The following is an 18544-nucleotide window of genomic DNA, read 5'->3' on the forward strand; positions in this document are numbered from 1 at the left end:
CAAGTCTTATCCATTGTTTCTGTACATCTAGGTTAACACAACTTGATCTGGATCACTGAAGTCACTGGTGCAAAATCCCAGACAAGCCCAGTAAAGGCACATACGCAAAGCAACTATGAGTTGATGCTTTTCTCTCACACTCCTCTCTCCAAAGCACATCTTTAAAAAAAAAAAAAAAGGAAAAAGAAGCTATAACCATCCTCAAGAAGCTCTGGCTAGGTGGCTCAGTAGTAGAGTGTGGACAAGTCATGGGTTTGATCTCTGGTGGGATAACAAGTTAATGCTTCTCTCTATCTCTATCTCTCTCTCTCCCCACCCCTCCCGAACCAATGGGGGGGGGGAATTTTAGCACATTTTTTTTAATTAAATTTTCTTGGGATGACACTGGTTAATATAACTATACAGGTTTCAGGTGCCCAATTCTACAGCACATCTCCATAACCATATTGTGTTCACTCCTCCCAAGCCTGCCTTCATCCATCATCATTTACCCCCCACAACCCTCCTCCAAGAATGCATATAATCTTGTTAACTATTTTGTAATCCAATCCCACCTTGCTTTTTCCCAACTCCATGTAATCTTCACGTCCCCTCCTTAATTTCAAATGCATAAAAGCTGCAAAACTCATTCTGGGGAGCATTTGAGATCCTGCTACCCAGCATATGTCATCAGTTTGGCTCAAACTCTTATTAAAGTTCAAATAAACCAAAGCATGATGGACGGAGACTTGACTTGGGTGGTGAACACAAGGCAATGTACAGATGATGTACTATAGAACTGTACACCTGAAACCTATATAATTTTATTAACCAGCATCACCCCAATAAATCCAATTAAAAATAAATTTAAAACAAAACAAAAACAAAAGCCAAGCTCTACAGAGTAACATACAAACTCCTTCAAGATCTGGTTACTACCTATTCCTTTCATTGATTTTAGTGTTCCAATTGCATAGAGTTCACACTTCCAAGTTATTTCCTACCTCAGTGTTTTGGATCCTACCGTGTCCTCAGCCTTCAATGCCTTTTCTATTTTTCACAGACCAATCAAATTTTATTTATCCTCTAACTTTTAGCTCAGGAGTTATTGCCTTCAGAAAGCTTTCCCTAAAGCCCCAGGTCGTGCTTATGGTCCTATTCCATGCTCCACAAACACTCTGTTTTCTCTATCTGATCACTTGCTATAGTTAACTATTATTTATCTATGTAATGGTATGTATCTACATGCTCCTGAAAGTCAGAGACGGCTTCACTTTATGAACTTTCCTTTTTGTGGACTGAAACACATAGACTGACCTACTAGGAATTCAGTAATACCCTCAAATCAATTTCCACTTTATTAAGAGTAACCACACCTATCTCTATTGGAAAAAGAGCAATATATTACATGTGAAATATTACTTATTCTGTACACAGATGACACTTGATATTTATATGAGTTCACAGATTTCCCTGGAATAATTTCTCCCCCAACACGGTGCTTAAGACATTGTACTTACCAAATAAAATTCTATTAAATTCACTGTTGAAGTGAGTTTAACAGGAACAAACCACATTTATTAACAATAGCATGACAAGCACACATGAAATAAGATGGGACTAGAATTATTATTTCAACTATTAATCTCTACCCTATATTACAACCTAACAGCCCATTTTAGTGATTAAGAAACTGAGGTTCAGAAAAGTTAACTGCCTCAGAATCAAACAGCTGATAAGTAAATGTCAAACCAGGGTTGGAACCTAGGCCTGTCTGACTCTTTGATTATAAAAACAATTCTAAATTTTGCCATTGATGTTCTTCATAATCTTCGGAGCTTTACTTTCTCTCCTGATTCTTCTGTTTCTTGGTCCACAACAAGAAATATGCTAAGTGATGGTGAAAATTAGTTACTTAAAGTGCCTCTACTCCCAACATGACCATTATTGTTTGTACACTCAAAGGCATAGGTACACATATTATTAAACCTATATTTCTACCTACCAGTCAGAAGCTTAAAATCATGTATGTGGAAGGGTAAGAAATGGCCTGTTATTCTATTATCTGTGCTGATTTCTAAGTTATTAATATGCTTATGACACATTAAAAGCAGTGCAATAATCTGATTTTAATTCCTTAAGCAGCTATCATTTATAGCTGTTTTCCCTGTTCTTTACATTAGTCCACTGCAACAGAAAGAATGTTCAATAATCATAATTATTTTCAAAAATTAGGGAGTGTGTTAGGTGTTTTTTTCCTTTTAAATTTCCATTTGCTTATTTAGTGTATAATTATTTTTTTTTTAGTGTATAATTATTAAAACTGGATGAGACCTTTGGATTTTCCTAGTCCCAAATGAACATTTATATGACTTAAAGAATTTAAAAAGTATTAAGAATGTTAACTGTGTAATTAAGCCTTGTCTTCAGAAATAATTTTGAATCATGACAAGGAAGATCACTTTTCTAAAGACAATAAATCAGCGGTTCTCAACCTGTGGGTCACGACCCCGGCAGGGTCGCCTAAAGCCATCGGAAAATACATAATGCATATCAGGTATTTACATTCTGAATCATAACTGTAGCAAAATTACAGTTATGAAGTAGCCACCAAAATTATTTTTTGGTTTGGGGTCACCGCAACATGAGGAACTGTATTGCAGGGTCACGGCATTAGAAAGGTTGAGAACCACTGTGGTAAATAGATATGATATAAATCCAAGAGCAAGCATTTCATAAAACGTTAGTAAGACAGATTTAGAGTTCAAAAGACATTAACTACCTTAATGAGACACACTCCTAGAAACTTATTTATAAGTTTTGCTATGTTTAGCTTATATGCTTTTCATATAGGCAAAAAGATTATGTTAATCCAGTTTTCACATTAGTTTAGAATGTCACTGGGGGTATGGGAACAGCTATCTTAACCAATTTTTTTTTTAATATGCCTTCACTTACGCAGAAGAGCAATCTCTTTTGATTTCTATATCTTTCTCTTTCTCTCAGGCTCTGCATGGAATTTTCCTCTCCTGTGATCTTGAGGGTGTAATACATGATCACGTGTTCATTGTCTAGTTTTCCCCTGGGTGGTGTGAGTACTTCTATTTCCTTCACCTTTTTCATCTTTTCTCTCATAGTGGCCTCTAACAAGATCCTCTCCAGGATCCCTCTGATCTCTATGTTAAAAGGAAAGCAATGAAATGACTGAAAGAAAGACAGAGAAAAAAAAAATATCCCCAAAGCAGCTGGGAGCCCTAAGTTCCAGCCATCTCTATGGAAACAATTCCACAGAGCTCCATCTGGAAACACTTCTGTAGGGATCACTGGAGCCGTGGTGAGTGTGTCTCACCAAGACTTACAGGGTTCTGCTTGCAAATAGTGGCAGTAGTTAGATAGACAGTTTTTAAAAGTAAAATAGCAAGTCAAATAAAAATTAGTTTACCCCTATATTGTACTTTAAAAACTCAAAACTTCCCACATGTTCTAATGATAAAAAGTACACTAAAGGAATACATGTACTAATTTCAAGTTCTTCCTAAGCATTCACACTGGCAAATAGCTGAGTGCACAATACAAAGAAATCATGGCCAAAGAAAACATCAAGGTGCGGTGGTAAAAAGCATTACAATGTCCACAACCACACAAAGTAAGCATGTGGAAAGACTGCCAAACTCAATCAGGCAGTAAATAGATTGTTTGAATTCAGGCAAGGAGTGAAAGAGATTACAGAATTCCATCTGCTAAATCAAGTGGAAAGACTGAAAGGATAAAGTAGGGATGTGACTTGAAACGAGGAAAAAACTCCATCTAAAGTGTGAGATCTTGGAATTTTACTAATACAGCAATTATTTTTTTAAAAAGGGGGTGGGAGTGCTCAGTGTCAGTGACATCAGAATATCAAGGTTCAGGCCTGTTCAAAAGTCTCCAGCCAATAACCTGTTAAATGTAGATCTCCTGAGATGGTAACTCCAGTGTTTGTTAGGGGTAGCAACTTTAATTGGCCTAAAATGATGTTTACTTAAGACCATAGCTCCTGAAGTAAAACCATTTGGGTTCAAATTCTAGCTTCTCCTACTAGATACGTGACCTTGGGAAATTTCCACTAGATGTGTTTCACTTCTCTGTAACTCAGGCACTGTATCTGTAAATTGGGAATACTAGTAATTACTATCATTCATGGTTGTTAGGAATCAGTGAATGGAGCACAGAACCTAGCTCAAGCAAGTTTTTAATATATGTGAACTATTGTTATTACATTGTACTGGTTTTGTTTTTCTGGTTTTTGTTATGATGACCACACTGTACCTTCTCCCTTTTTCTAAAAGGTATTTTTGAGAGAGTGGGCTCACAAAAGGCAGTACAGCACTATGGCTTAGCCAATTCTTACCATCCCACAGTTGTTTTATGCAGGTTTAAGGATGAATTAAAACCATGAAATAGAAGTGTCCATTATCTGAAAATAACTGGCTTCCTGTGTCCACCCTACACACTTCAGATCTCATGGAGGAGGAAATTTATTCAAGCTTCTCTACTGCTAACAACCCTTTTGTCCCTTATCCTAGTGGTCCCCAACCTCCGGGCCACGAACCAGTACCGGTCCGTGGGCCATTTGGTACCAGTCCGCAGAGAAAGAATAAATAACTTACATTATTTCCGTTTTATTTATATTTAAGTCTAAATTATTTTTTATTTTTAAAAAATGACCAGATTCCCTCTGTTACATCCATCTAAGACTCACTCTTGACACCTGTCTCGGTCACATGATACATTTATCTGTCCCACCCTAAAGGCAGGTCCGTGAAAATATTTTCTGACATTAAACCGGTTCATGGCTCAAAAAAGATTGGGGACCACTGCCTTACTCCACCTCCTATCCCACCTCTCGAGGCTTCCTAATGTCTCTAGTACTAAGTACAAAGTCTGATTGGGTATTGAAGTTCTACAAGCTAGTTTTACCCACACTTCCAACCTACAGGAACAACCATGTGCCCAAACTCACTTCCTCCTCTCCCTCTCACTTTATATTGATTCCTACATTTGGACTTATACTTGCATTGATTTCTTTACCAGTGCTGCCCTCGATCCTTCCCAGCTTCCATTTAAAAAAAATTAAAATAAAGTGATTAGGTGTCACTAGGAACCTCAGTAGTATGAGAGCACAACCACAAAATACTTATTAGGTGTCACTTGTGAGGAGGGAGCAAGCCTTCTTTCTCCCTTGAGAGGGGAGAAACCAGAAGAATACAACAGAAAGGAGCCAGCAGGGATAACTGAGTCAGCCACTTATAAATTAACTATATCCCATAGTTCCCTAAATGGTTGCTTAGAGTGCTTGCAACACAAAGCAAGAGAAGCAGGATCTGTATGTAGCTAGACCATTGATCTAGAAACACCTTCCCCCCTGCTGACCCCAGCAAAACTCCCCCTCCCCTCTCCTTGAGTCCTAGAAAACCTTAAACAAAGGAATCACATGCCCATTCCTAAATACTGTAAAGGTCTATAACCTGGAAGAAAATCTAATTTGGGGAGCTCGTGCTTTGGAGCTACTATCCTCACGTGCTCCACTGGCTACTAATAAATTCTCCTTCCTTCATTAATTAAGTTGTCTGAGTGTCACCTCCATCAGGGTCATTTTCCTGCAACAGATTTCTGCATTGGTTGGGAAGCGAGGAGGAATGAAACCCGTGTTTGGTGGACTTTGGGTACCCCATAGAAGAGCCCCCTGTAGATGCGCCCGCTGAGTGTGCACCAGGGATTTCCCAGTGTGAACGCCTCACAGGACAGAAGGAGAAACCCCATCTGCCGGTCCCAGCAAGGATCAGACAATGGAGGAATGAGAAAACGAGGGCACATCAGAGCCATGGTAAGGCATACTGGGGACATGTTAGCTAGCTGAGGTCCTGTCCACCGGGCAGAAGGGAGACCTGATCACCCTCCAGAATATTGACTGATCACCCTCCACAGGTTAGGAGTGGGGACTGATCACTCTCCACAATTTAGTAGTGGTGACTTGTCACCCACCAGAGGTGTGGGGAGTGGGCCCCACGGGTTAGAAATGGTGAATCATCACCCTCCACTTATTGTGGGAGGTTGTATGAAAGAAAGTGAGTGCAGAGTGAATGAGACAGACACTGAGGGAAGGTTCCAACTCTCTCCCACAAGGCTAAAGTGACTGTTGAGTCCTGAACCACAGTTCCGTATGGCGCTTCATACAGCTAAGAGGCAGAATTGCATGCTGACGGTTTATATCAGCCTGCCAAAAGCCAAGAGGGTCTGCTATCTCTGTAAGGGGAGCAGCTGGTGACGGACAAAGCAAGTGGCACCCCCCCCCAAGTTTCCCCTACTTTACCCCCAATCCCTTCTTGTGGTGTGACTGGTGATTGTCTGGGAGGCATGGGAGGTTCACAGGGAAAACCTACTCCCTGGCCACAATGATCAAGAACTTTAAAAAGGGTTCTCAGGAGATTACAGAGTTACTATGTCTCCAGGGAAATTGAGGACCTTGTGTGAACTAGAATGGCCCACTTTTGGGGTGGGGTAGCCAGCAGAAAGGAGCCTGAATAGGTCCCTTGTGCAGAAAGTGTGGGAGGTAGTTACTAGAAATCCAGGTCACTCTGACCAGTTTCCCTACAAAGACAACTGGCTCACACTGGTATCGCACCTCCCTCTTGGCTTAGAGGCCAGGCTTCCAATGTGTTAGTACCAAAGGCAGGGAAGCGTTCCACCAAACCTAGAGAGTCGCTGCTGCTGCCACCGCCAGTGCCAGAAATCTTAACCTCTAGTGAATCAGACACAGCAAAAATGTTGGCTCCCCTACTTTATGTACCAGCAACACTTTATGTACCCTTCCATACCTGGCTCCCTGCCTACCCCAGACACTACTGCTGACTCAGGCCCGTCATCACTGGATTTATCAAGTCCCAGCATAAGCTCACCCGAGCTGGAGGTGCCTCCCACTGCCCCGCCAGAACCAGGTCCAGGTTCTCCTCCCCTAGCTGCAAGGTTGCCCTCAAAGGCAGTGCTCAGAGTACAGATGCCTCTGAGAGAAGTGAGGTACACAGTGATGAATAAGCAGGGGCACATGGTAGAATGGCAGGTGCTGGTGTACCAACCTTTCACCACCACTGACCTCCTCAATTGGAAGCACCACAATCCCTCTTATACAGAAAGGCCTCAGGCCTTAATAGATCTCATGCAATCCATATTCCAGACCCACAATCCCACGTGGGCGGATTGCTATCAATTGCTCCTCTCTCTGTTCAACACAGAGGAAAGACGTTGAATAATACAGATGGCAATTAAATGGCTAGAGGGAAGTATTCCTGAGGAGCACCGGAATCCCCAGGAATACATAAGGGTCCAGATGCCAGGAGAGGATCCTAAGTGGGACCCGAATGTAGAAGGTCTGAGATGGCTCAGGAGATACAGAGAGGTTCTACTCCAAGACCTCTGGAAGGGAAGCCAGAGGGCCACTAATATCAACAAAGTGGCAGAGACTTTGCAAAGTAAGGACGAAGTCTGGGTGACTTTTATGAGAGGTTATGTGAGGCCTACAGGATCTATACTCCTTTCGATCCAGAAAGTCCAGAAAACCAGAGAATAGTTAATATGGCCTTTTTCAGCCAGAATGCAGGAGATATAAAAAGGAAGCTCCAGAAATTAAAAGGCTTTGCCGGGATGAACATTTCCCAACTCCTGGAAGTAGCCAATAAGGTCTATATCAACAGAGAGGTTGCAAGCAGGCAGGAGGATGAGTGCCGAATGAAGAAGGCCGAGCTCATAGCTGCTGCCCTTCAGCACAAGGGCAAAGGAAAGCCTTCCCCGTTTGAAAACAGAAAGAAGGCAGGCAAGGCAAAGAAAGAACAGTCAGGCAGGACACCCTGTGGCATGATCAGTGTGCCATCTGCCAAAGAACCAGTCATTGGAAAAACGAATGTCCTAGCAGGGACAAGGGGGAGGCGTGCTTGCCAGCCACCTCCAAAGGGGAAAACACACTGTTCAACATAGCTAGGGAATCCCTTTTGGATGGAGGGCGACTGGACTCAGGGACCCCAGATGAGTCTATGATTCATATGATGGTAGGGAGCCAACAGATAGACTTCTTGATTGATACAGGGGCTAAACACTTGGTGGTGACCCAGACAGTAGCACTGCTCTCCACCCATAGGGCGGACATTGTAGGAGCTACAGGAAAATAGGCAGAACAGGCATTCTGCCTGCCCTGTAAATGTACTATAGGAGATCATAAAGTTATGCATCAGTTTTTGTACATGCCTGACTGTCCAGTGACCTTATTAGGATGCAACCTGCTAAGAAATTAAGGGCTACTATATCTTTTGTTGACAATGGCCAGCTAGACTTGCAGGTGCCTAAGCCTAGGCTCATTCTAACTCTGTCCCCAGAGAGGAGGAGTAGAGGATTTTTGCTTTTTTGCTACTGAGTCTGGGAAGCCACTCAGCCAGAGACTGACTCAGAAATGGCCCAGAGAATAGGCTGAGGATAATCCTCCCAGGCTTACAATAAACCAAGTGCCAGTGTAGAGAGAGTTAAAGCCTGGGATACTGCCTGTCAGCCAGAAACAATACCCAATTCCTACAGAAGCCTTAGAAGGAATCCAGGTGCATTTACAGAGGCTCGGCATTATTATCCTGTGCCAATCACCCTGGAATACTCCTTTGCCCCTTCAGAAAACCGGGAAACAATGATTATTGGCCAGTACAGAACTTGAGAGTTGTAAATGAGGCAGCAGTGACTCTACACCCAACAGTGCCGAATCCTTACACACTCCTAAGCCTCCTCCCTGCCCAAGTCTCCTGGTTCACTTGCTTGGACTTGAACGATGCCTTCTTCAGTGTAAGACTGGCTCCTGAGAGTTGGGAGCTATTTGCCTTCCAATAGGAGGACCCAGCTACAGGGGCAAAGGTGCAGTACACCTGGACTAGGCTTCCGCAAAGGTTCAGGAACTCTCCCACCATCTCTGGGGAGGCCCTCGCTCAGGACCTCCAGCGGTTTCCTGCACAAGACATTGGCTGTGTCCTCCTTCAGAGTGTGGATGATCTGTTGCTGGGTCATGAGACTCTCCAAGGATGTGCTCGGGAAACAGATGAGCTTCTACCCAATCTAGAGAAGAATGATACAAGGTCTCGAAAAAGAAGGCCCAGATCTGCCAAAGGCAAGTAAAATACTCGGGATTCATTCTCTAACAGGCAGAGAAGAGGCTAGGAGTGGAACAGAAACAGGTTATTCAGAACATCCTGGTCCCCACCACAAGGAGATAAGTTAGAGAGTTCCGGGTGCAGTAGGATTCTGCCATTTGTGGATCCCCAACTTTGCAGTTCTGGCCAAACCCCTTATGAAGTTACAAAGGGGTGAGAAAAAGAGCCCATGGAATGGGGGCTGGAACAGGACTGTGCTTTCCAGACTCCTAACAAGGAATTACAAGTTGCCCCAGCAGTATGTCTTCCTAACCTAGCAAAACCTTTTGTGCTGTACATCTCGGAGAGGTATATCAGTGGGTGTGTTAACCCAGGACTTGGGATCATGGCCTAGACCAGTAGCCTAGGTCTCCAAACAGCTAGACAGGGTTGCAAAGGGCTGGCCACTATGCTTGAGAGCCTCAGCAGCCACAGCTATGCTGATACAAGAGTCAGACAGACTAACTTTGGGACAAGACCTAAAGGTCCAGGTGCCGCATGCAGTAATGACTCTGATGAATGCCAAAGGACATCACTGGCTCACTAATGCCCACCTCACTAAGTACCAGGGCTTATTATGTAAAAACCCCAAACTGGTAATAGAGGTAGGTACCACTTTAAATCCAGCAACACTGCTCCCAGTGAATGAGGGAAAGCCACAGCACAATTGCTTAGAAGTGTTTGATGCAGTAGACTCCAGCCAGCCAGACTTACTCATCAACCCCTAAGAAAGCCAAACTGGGAGCTGTATGTAGACGAAAGCAGCTCTCTCAACTCAAGGGCAGAAGAGCAGGCAAGGTATGCAGTAGTGACTCTAACAGAGACTATAGAGGCATGGCCTCTACCCCAAAGCACCTCTGCTCAGTAGGCAGAGTTGATTGCCCTAACTCAAACCTTGGAGCTCAGTTAAAGAAAAAGAGTAAATATCTTTATGGATTTTTGTTTTGCCTTTCTCAATCTCCAAGTACATGGGGTAATTTACAAAGAGAGGACTCTTAACTGCTGGGTGCAAAGATCTTCAATATCCAGGAGAAATTCTCCAGCTGCTGGAAGCAGTCTGGAAGCCAAAACAGTCTGGAAGTAGTAGTGATCCACTGCCGAGGACACCAGAAGGGAAGAACATTAGAAGCCCAGGGAGCCTGACCAGGTGGTGGCGCAGTGGATAGAGCGTCGGACTGGGATGCAGAGAACCCAGGTTTGAGACCCTAAGGTCGCCAGCTTGAGCGCAGGCTCATCTGGTTTGAGCAAAAACTCACCAGCTTGAACCCAAGGTCGCTGGCTCCAGCAAGGGGTTACTCAGTCTGCTGGAGGCCCACGGTCAAGGCACATATGAGAAAGCAATCAATGAATGGCTAGGGTGTTGCAACATGCAATGAAAGTCTGGTGATTGATGCTTCTCATCTCTCTCCATTCCTGTCTGTCTGTCCCTGTCTATCCCTCTCTCTGACTCACTCTCTGTCTCTGTAAAAAATAAATAAATAAATAATAATAATAATAATAATAATAATAAAAAGAATCCCAGGGAAATGCCAGAGCAGATGCAGAGGCAAAGAGGGCTTCTATGCTGCCCTACCACCTTGCTTTTATAGCCCCTTTCATCCCATGGGCTCTGGATCTTGCACCCAAATATTCTGAGGGGAAAAAAGGTAGATAGAAAAAAGGACAAAAGAATTGAAAGACAAGTGGATACAGCTGCCAGATGGTAGAGTTGTCATCCCCTACCAATTGGGACTGGCAGTAGTCCAGGCTTTACACACTGCCACCCATCTGAGACAAGAAAAGACAGAAAAACTTCTATGGAGGTATTTCTCCATCCCTCTCCTAGCAACCTTAGCCAAGAAAGTCAGCCTGAGCTGCCCAACCTGCCTCCAGAACAATGCAAAACAAGGACCTTCATTTCCCCCCATATCCAGTCTTACAGGGCACCCCCCCTTTGAGGATGTACAGATAGACTTCATCAAGGTACCCAAAAGCCAAGGCTACCAGTACCTGCTGGTGCTAGTATGCACCTATTCAGGATAGGTAGAAGCCTACCCCATTCGGACTGAAAAGGCTAGGGAAGAAACCAGGACATTGCTCAGAGAAGTTATTCCAAGATTTGAATTGCCACTTCGGATAGTCTCTGACAATGGTCCTGCCTTTGTGGCAAAAGTAGTGCAAGAGACAGCTCAAGTCCTGAACATCACATGAAAACTTCACGAGGTATACAGACCTCAAAGTTCAGGGAAGATGTAATGCATGAATAGAACTTTAAAGTTAGGGCTTATCAAGTTATGTCAGGAAACAGGTCTTAAATAGGTGCAAGTTTTACCTTTAATTCTGTTCAAAATTCAGTGTATCCCATCCAAGAACTCTGGGTACTTACCTCCTGAGAATCTATACAATAAGCCTCTCCCAATATTACATAGTTTTCCGGGGACCCCCAAGAACTATGAGAAATAGAACTACACAGGCAATTAGAGGCTTTAGGCAAAGTAGCCGGTACCATATCCAAGTGGGTACTAGATAGGGCTCCAATAGTTTGCCCCTGTCCATTCTTTTTCCAAAGGAGACCAGGTGTGGGTCAAGGACTGGAATCCAGCTCCCATCTGACCCAGGTGGAAAGAAAAGACCTTACACTGTGATCCTGACCACTCCCACTGCTGCCAAGGTAGAAGGCATACCTGCCTGGATTCACCGCAGCCAGCTGAAGCCTGCAGCCTCTGCAGAGATGCCCTCATGGACAGCAGAGACAGACCCCCACCAGCCCCTGTAAGTTGACTGAGAAAGACAACATGCCCTGCTCCAGCCACAAACCAGAAGCTGGCTGGTCCATGCACAGCCAAAGCCTGAGGAACCTCCACACACAACCGAAGCCTGAGGAACCTTGCCATGGGGCTCCTTATAATTGGCCTCTGGGAAGGGAGGGGAACTCGGGCAGAGGATTGTGAACTATGTATCCATATCACCAAGAAAAGTCAAAAGGTCTCCACCACCTTGCTTTTCAATAGCTTCTAGAAGTGTAAGGGAACTCAGAAAGGGACTGGTACCTATAATCAGTCTCAATATTCAGTATGTGACTCAGGAAATAATCAACCTTATATTTTTTATGACTCCACAGACCCTCTTACTGAAGTAGTGTTTGAGATAAAAAAAAAAAAATAGCAAAGGGAGGGAGGAGTCTAGGGTTAGAAAGACAGACCAACCATAGCTCAGAGTACAGTCAAAGGAAGCCCAGAACAAATCCCCCTAAGGTTTAATACATGTGCCGCTAGGGGTCACACAGAAAGGGGTCCAGGCCCCCTGACTAGGAGAGAAGCTACAGGATAAATAATATGTATACACTGTATGTACTAAGAATGTGAGACTCTAGTATAAAAAGAATTTCTAGAGTCTCAAAGGGGGGAATGAGGAGAGAACAAGCCTCCCTTCTCCTTTGAGAGAGTAGAAAACAATAATACAAGGGAAAGGAGCCAGCAGGGATAACTGAGTCAGCCAGTTATAACTTAACTACATCCCATAGTACCATAAATGGTTGCTTAGAGTGCTTGCAACACAAAGCAAGAAAAGCAGGATCTGTATGTAGCTACAATCAGTGATCTGGAAACACCTTCCCCCTCGGTGACCCCAGTGAAACTCCCTGTCCCCTCTCCTTGAGCCCTGGAAAACCTTAAACAAAGGAATCACAAGCCCATTGCTTAGATACTGTAAAGGTATATAACCTGTATCTAATTCGGGGAGCTCGTGCTTTGCTACTACTAGCCCCGCACGCTCTGCCGGCTACTAATAAATTCTCCTTCCTTCATTAGTTAAATTGTCTTGAGTGTCTTCTCCATTGAGGTCGTTTTCCTGCAACACTTGTAGGTGCAACTTTCTAGGATGCAAAGATCGTGAGCAGCTGATCAGTCACTCAGGTTATAGAGTGCGGGAGATGAAAGGCAGGAGGAATGCCAAAGCAGAGGAGAAAGTGAGGTCTGATTTGTAGAAATGTAGTAGGGAGGCAATCAATCAATAAGCCCCTCCAAATGAGGCCCGCTGTGGGGGTGGCAGGCTCGCAGTGCCAGCACCAGAGAAGGGAGGAGCCCCAGCCAAAATTTGGGCTGGTGGGCACATTTGAATCTCCTCAGCATTGAAAAACTCCTATTTCTCCTGCACACTGCAAACATGGTGGACAAGAAAAACCCTGTTTGGTGGCAGAACCATGTGGCACCTCTCCACACAAGTGACCCTAGGGTAAGGGCGGGGCCTTCATGGAATTTGGTTTTGGTGGGACCAAGGACCAGAGAACTTTTCCAAACCATGATACCCCAGTTCCTTCAACACATGTTGTCAGGACCACTGCTACCACTTTTCCTGCAAGAGAGACCAGAAAGGTGATAGACTCACTCGGAGTCCGAAAGACCAGTGTCACAGGCTTTACTGAGAAGACCTGCTGGGCTGTCTCATAAGGGAGAGCAGCCCCCAGCTATCTAACAGGTAGACTTAAATAGGGGATTTGAGGGTGGGGGTTGGTAGTCATTAAGGAAAAGTGTATCTTCCAGCAATTTATGTAAGATCAACTGTAAGTAAAGCAGGGGACCTTCCAAAGCCAGGTTAGTCACCCGGATGTCTAGGGGGCAGTGACCTGGGACATCCAATTTATCAGTGTCCCTTTGTCCACTTAAGGGAGGAGGGGGTCATGACCCCCACCTACAACCCTATCATTTCAGCCTTTTGTTATATGGTTGAGGGGTGATGATCTTTTTTTTTATTTTTATTTTTTTTTTTTATTTATTTACTTATTTTTTACAGAGACAGAGAGTGAGTCAGAGAGAGGGATAGACAGGGACAGACAGACAGGAACAGAGAGAGATGAGAAGCATCAATCATTAGTTTTTCATTGCACGTTGCAACACCTTAGTTGTTCATTGATTGCTTTCTCATATGTGCCTTGACCGCGGGCCTTCAGCAGACCGAGTAACCCCTTGCTGGAGCCAGCAACCTTGGGTTCAAGCTGGTGGGCTTTTGCTCAAACCAGATGAGCCCGCGCTCAAGCTGGTGAGCTCGGGGTCTCGAACCTGGATCTTCCGCATCCCAGTCCGATGCTCTATCCATTGCGCCACTGCCTGGTCAGGCGATGATCATTTTTTTGTAGCTACTTCCTGCTGGTAAGGGGATGCGAGTCACAGGAAGGGACGCTGGCTGCTATGGTGAAGTACCGAAAGTCGGTGGCTTGGAGTAACAGGAGTTCATGGACAGTCCAGTTAGTGAAGGCCTTTAGGGGGTCCTGGAGGAAACTAGAGAAAAGGTGCAGGAGACAGAGACCACATGCTAGAATGACAAAAATGAGAGTGAGTGGACCAATAAATGGTAGTAGCTTTATAAAGGCAGCATTGATAGGTCTAGATGGATTTCGAGGTTCGTCCGGGTCCCCTTTTGTGGCCTCATAGAGTGGTTTTGCAAGGAGGCTGTAATTGGGGATCCATGATTGGAGGAAACTAGCAATTCCTAAGAAAGAGAGGAGGTCGGTTTTGGGACAAGTATTGATGCTATGAGGCCTTTTCAGTCTGTAGTTATTTCCTTTTCGTTGTGAGAGATTTGTACTCCTAGGTAGGTTACAGTGGGTTGGAAGAGCTGAACTCTGGAAGGGGATACACGATAGGAGGTGTATCGGCTAGGAGATTGAGGAGAGAGGTGTCTTGTAGAGATTGTTTGAGGGTAGGGCTGCAAAGCAGGACGTCACCGAAGTCTTGGATGAGGAAACTGGGGTAGAGGAAGTAGTTGGATGTCTGCAGCTAACGTTTGGCCAAAGAGATGAGGACTATCTCTGAAGCCTTGGGGCCGAACAGTCCAAGTTAGATGTTGGGTATGCATAGTATCAGGATCAGTCCATGTGAAGGCAAAGAGATTTTGACATGTGGATCTAGAGGAATGGTGAAGAAAGTGTCTTTAAGCTCTAATACTGTGAAGAAGGAGGACGAGGAGGGGATTGAGGATAGGATGGTGTATGGCAGTGGTCCCCAACCCCTGGGCCGCAGACCGGTACCGGTCCGTGGGCCATTTGGTACTGGTCTGCAGAGAAAGAATAAATAACTTACATTATTTCCGTTTTATTTATATTTAAGTCTGAACGATGTTTTATTTTTAAAAAATGACCAGATTCCCTCTGTTACAACCATCTATGACTCACTGTTGATGCTTGTCTCGTAAGTTCGACAATTATATTTAAAAATACCACAGTTTTTACGCCGGTCACATAATTTTATTTTGTGCATTTATCCGTCCCACCCTAAAGGCCGGTCCGTGAAAATATTTTCTGACATTAAAGCAGTCCATGGCTTTAATGGTTGGGGACCATTAGGTTGGGGACCACTGGTGTATGGGTTTGGAATGGCTTGGGGTAATGGGTAATACTGCTGAGTTAACAGCCCTGAGGTCTTGCACTAAGCGACAGGAGCCATTGGGCTTTAGAACAGGGAGTATGGGAGTATTGAAAGGGGAATTAGTTGGTTTTAGTAATCCCACCTGGAGGAATTTCGAGATTAAGGATTTGAGACCCTTTAGATGGGTTAGAGCAGGGGTCCCCAAACTACGGCCTGCGGGCTGCATGCGGCCCCCTGAGGCCATTTATCCGGCCCTGCCACACTTCCGGAAGGGGCACCTCTTTCATTGGTGGTCAGTGAGAGGAGCATAGTTCCCATTGAAATACTGGTCAGTTTGTTGATTTAAATTTACTTGTTCTTTATTTTAAATATTGTATTTGTTTCCATTTTGTTTTTTTACCTTAAAATAAGGTATGTGCAGTGTGCATAGGGATTTGTTCATAGTTTTTTTATAGTCCGGCCCTCCAACGGTCTGAGGGACAATGAACTGGCCCCCTGTGTAAAAAGTTTGGGGACCCCTGGGTTAGAGAAATGAGGTATTGGGGAATAAAGGGTAGGTGTTGGGATTCTTGAGATGAATAAGGATGGGAGTGTGATGTTTGACAACTGAGGGTTGGGAGGTGTCCCAGATTATGGGATTTCCCTCCTCTGAGGGAAGTGGAAGAGGGTTGTGACCGAGTCTGTGTCTGCCGCCAGCAAAAGGAGAGTATCAGCTGAGGAATTGCTATGTGTAGTCATCAAGGTTAGGGTCATTTGGAATTTGGAGAGGACATCTCTACCTAGTAGTGGGGTAGGACATTGTGGGATGACTAAGAAGCGGTGAGTGCATTGTATGTCCTCTATAGTGAGTGCATAGGAGGGGTTGAGTGATTAAGGGATTGGTTTTAATTCCCGAGACTCCAATGATTGCTGTGTTGGAGGTGGTGAGAGGGCCGGAAAATTCAGGGAGGGTGGAAAAGGTGGCCCTGGTGTTCTACAAGAAAGGAGATAGGCTTACCTGCCACACGAAGTTTTACCCTGGGCTCGCTCGTGATGAGAACCGGGGCCAGCTGCCCAGGGCCCCTTCACTCCTCTGTCGCCAGTCCCAGAAAATCTATCAGAGATCTGGGTGTGGGATTTGTTATGGGGAGGTTTGTTCCAGTCCCCCTTCAGTGTCTGGGACAATCTACCCCCCAATGTCCCTCAAGGTGGCAGTGAGAACAGGGACCTGACGGAGTTCTGGGATTAGGGCAGTGCTTAGCCCAGTGGCCATGTTGTCTGCATTTAAAGCAGGGCCCCGGTGGGTCTGAAGAAGTTCCAGAACACCCCTTCTGTGGGGTTTTTGAGCCTGCTGGAGGGTGTCCCCAGAGGGCCTTCGGCTGCATGAGGTAGTTTTCCTGATCTCTCCTCTTCCGGTCCTCCCTTTCCTGTTCCTCCCGGTTATGAAATGCTTTAACCGCAAAGTTTAGGAGATCCCTTTGGGGTGTTTCCGGCCCATCCTCCAACCTTTTAAGTTTTTTCTGAATGTCTGGGGCGGATTGAGATACGAAGTGGGAGCTAAGAGAACCGTGCCGGCCGGGGTTGTCAGGTCTACTCTAGAATATTTTTAGAGAGCCTGGGATAGGTGTTCAAGGAATTCTCCAGGGTTTTCTTGGGGGCGCAGGACAATTTCCTTGATTTTGTCATAGTTTACAGACTTATTCACTAATTTGTTTAATGCTTGGAGGAGGTAGTCAATCGTAAGTTTTCTAGCTGTCCTATTTTGGTGGTCTGTTTGGTAGCTCCAGTGAGGGTCTGTGTTAGGAACTGCAGTGGTACCTATGAGATTGGGATTATTTCTAGTATGGGCCTCATCTGCGATTTGCTGGGCAGTAGTCCAGACTCGGTCCTTATTGGAGGGAGTGAGGGAAGAGGTTAGGATCGTGCCATGTAAGGTCATACGATTGTGTAAGGCAGGGGTCCCCAAACTACGGCCCGTGGGCCACATGCAGCCCCCTGAGGCCATTTATCCGGCCCCCACCACACTTCCGGAAGGGGCACCTCTTTCATTGGTGGTCAGTGAGAGGAGCACATTGACCATCTCATTAGCCAAAAGCAGGCCCGTAGTTCCCATTGAAATACTGGTCAGTTTGTTGATTTAAATTTACTTGTTCTTTATTTTAAATATTGTATTTGTTCCCGTTTTGTTTTTTTACTTTAAAATAAGATATGTGCAGTGTGCATAGGGATTTGTTCATAGTTTTTTTTATAGTCCGGCCCTCCAACGGTCTGAGGGGCAGTGAACTGGCCCCCTGTGTAAAAAGTTTGGGGACCCCTGGTGTAAGGTATTTAAATTCTTTTATGTAAGTGTCTGAGTTGGAGGAAAAGGAGCCGGCGTTCAACTTGGGATACGTCAGAGAGAAAGGGATGGAGACTCCGATGATGCCTTCTGCCTCCACCACCTCGTGTAGGGGATAGAAACCAGCCAGGTGTGGAATTTGAGAGGAGGGTTGTGCACAAGGTTGATCAGGAGGTCGAGGGCAGAGGTTAGGAGGGGAAAGCGGAAAGCTGGGGAAGTGGTTTGGGGCTCTGTGTCGGGGTTATATGGGGGAGGAGGTTGAGGTGCTGGTGATGGCACCACGTGGTAAGAGGGGTCAAAAAGATCAGAGTTTAGAGGAGTGCTGGAGGAGGATGGGGAGAAGGGCTTCTTGCCAAAAGTATTTGGTAGGTTGAGCAAGAGGAACAGGGGGTAGGCCTGGCTTGTGGTGGTGCAGTGGATAAAGTATCGACCTGGAATACTGAGGTCACTGGTTTGAAACCCTGGGCTTGCCTGGTCAAGGCACATATGGGAGTTGATGCTTCCTGCTCTTCCCCCTTCCTCTCTCTCTTTCTCTCTCTCCTCTCTAAAAAAAAAAAATGAATAAAACCTTTAAAAAGAAAAGAAAAGAAAGGAGGGCCCTGGCCGGTTGGCTCAGCGGTGGAGCATCGGCCTGGCGTGCGGGGGACCCCGGTTCGATTCCCAGCCAGGGCACGTAGGAGAGGTGCCCATTTGCTTCTCCACCCCCCCACCCT

Source organism: Saccopteryx leptura, chromosome 9, assembly GCF_036850995.1.
Source record: "Saccopteryx leptura isolate mSacLep1 chromosome 9, mSacLep1_pri_phased_curated, whole genome shotgun sequence".
Classification (NCBI taxonomy): Eukaryota; Metazoa; Chordata; class Mammalia; order Chiroptera; family Emballonuridae; genus Saccopteryx; species Saccopteryx leptura.